Below are 2,391 nucleotides of genomic sequence, written 5' to 3' on the forward strand. Positions count from 1 at the left end.
ATGAAAATTTCATACCATCATATGCCTAGTCCTATTTGATGTGGTTGTAAAGATGTATATAATATAATGTATATAATATGTATAAATATTTTTAACACCATTTAACTGGAAAAATGAATTGCCTGTGTTAACATGCTAATTTTGACAGCACTAGTTACAACATATTACAAACAAACATCATAACCTATTAAAACAGTTATTTGATATTATTTTCATATTTTATACCTTTTATTTTACCGTTTATATTTGTGAAAATTAGTATGTATATTTAATTTTACCTATGCTTTGTCAATATTAAGATTATTTTAATGTGCCAATTGAAACATTGGCTTTCTCCAGGTCTTTATCAACTTATTAATGATTCAAAATAAAACAACAAATTTTTACTTTGTCTTTTGTGTTTCATTATGATATTTGAAGACAGTGCCTGGAGCTAAGAGATGACAAAAGATGACAATCTCTTTTTCTTTCAGCGCTTCATTATGTTACTGACAGAGCACCTGGTTCGCTGTGAAACGAGCGGCGTAGACATCAACACCACCTGGTACAAGAACTGCATCGAGAGGCTACAGCAGATCTTCCTCATGGTAGTCCTGATCCACATGTTTGCTGGTCTATACTGTGTATTGTTGGTCATTAAACATCTCTTTTTAATTACCTTCAATCTTCATTGTTGTCCACAGCATCATGTGATCATCCAGCAGTATATGGGTACCCTTGAGAACCTGCTGTTTACTGCTGAGCTCGACCATCATATCCTGGCTGTTTACCAGCAGTTCTGTGCCCTTCAGCTCTGAAATCCCACAATGCATCACTTCAGACTGTCACACCTGCCTGTTTATGTGGCATTTCAAGGTTTAGTGACATCCATCAGGATCATTGGAGATGGTTGTTTTGTAAGTAGTGATATTGGGGAATGTCTGACCATTTTTGGGCCCTTGATATGTTTGTGTAGTGTTTCTGTTTTTCTTTTAATTTTTTTGTTTTAACCCATTGTCATCAGCTCTGTGGTAAGTGTAGGTCTTTTAAAATGCTTGGTGTTTAGTAAACCATGATAAAGAGCTTTGTTTTACTCATGCAACCATGGTATGAAACTACTCGTTTTTATGCGTTTTATGTCATTTTGATTGAAAAACGATTTAGTCGAGTTGGGTTACAAGTAATTCTGCGTTATCAATGGTGTGCCTCTGTAAAGCAGACTGAGCTCTTTTGCCTCTGTAATGCCATGTTTTGGATGATAAGATGTCTTTTTTTTTTTTTTTTTACAAAAATACAAAATCAAAAAAATAAATCACCCTGCTTGTGTTGTTCTTGCATGCATTTAAGAGGATGTGGACTGACATGATCATTTTTGGGTATAACTGACAATTTAAGTCCTTTGTGAACGGTTCATACAATTAAGATAAAATGTATAAAATGTGCAGATGAGTATATTGAGTGAAAAATTACATTCCAAAAACAGTGTTTTTGATTGTAGAATTAATTTTATTAACATACAAACAAATGTTCTGGTCAAGTTAGCAGGAATAGGTAATAGATAATGATTGAAATGGTTCCTGAGCACTCGTCTGGGGTTAGTGTAAATGTCCATCTTACTGTACACTGTCACACTTATTGCATGGCTACTTTGCTAAATAAATAAATGATTGGAAATGAAATACTGATCAGAACTGAAAATACTTCACTTAAGTGAGAGGAAAGAGACCATAAGAGTTCTGAGAGAGAAAAGTAGCAGCGAAGGAGTTAATGGACAAATGTACAGTTTAGCGGTCATTCAAAATATTTTGACCACACAATCAGAATTGAGTATTTCATAAAGCTGTGCAATATTTTGCATCAATACCACAGTTTAAATCCTAGTATAGCTATATACAGTATGGAAGCTTTTTCCCACAATGATAGAAACAAATGGTAATTGCCACTTTTTCTCACAATTCTCTGAAAAAAAATACAACTTGCAATTCTGAGAAGAAAATTGTGTTGTGAGATGTAAACTCGTAATTGCAAGGAATAAAGTCAATTGTGAGAAAAAAATTGCAATTACTTAATTATTTTTTACTCTGTTAGAAATAAAACTGTTCTGACTTTATACCTCGCAATTATTTTATATCTAGAAATTTTAAGATCTTCCAAAAAAAAAGATTTGAAAGAAAAAGTTGCAATTACCTTCTCTTTTTTTTTAAACCACAACAGTTATTCTAACCCAGCAACTCTTTATTTATGCATTTACTTAAGGTAGAAAGTTAGTCCTATGGACATTTTATTGCACTCAAATATATAACTAACAGCCTAAGTTTCCAACTTTAAACATCCAACAACATATGTACCTCATCAGATAACTACATTGTAAAATAATTATTAATGAATTAAGTACAACAGTTAAACAATCCC

This window comes from Sinocyclocheilus grahami, unplaced genomic scaffold (assembly GCF_001515645.1).
Source record: "Sinocyclocheilus grahami isolate Dianchi unplaced genomic scaffold, SAMN03320097.WGS_v1.1 scaffold89.1, whole genome shotgun sequence".
Classification (NCBI taxonomy): domain Eukaryota; kingdom Metazoa; phylum Chordata; class Actinopteri; order Cypriniformes; family Cyprinidae; genus Sinocyclocheilus; species Sinocyclocheilus grahami.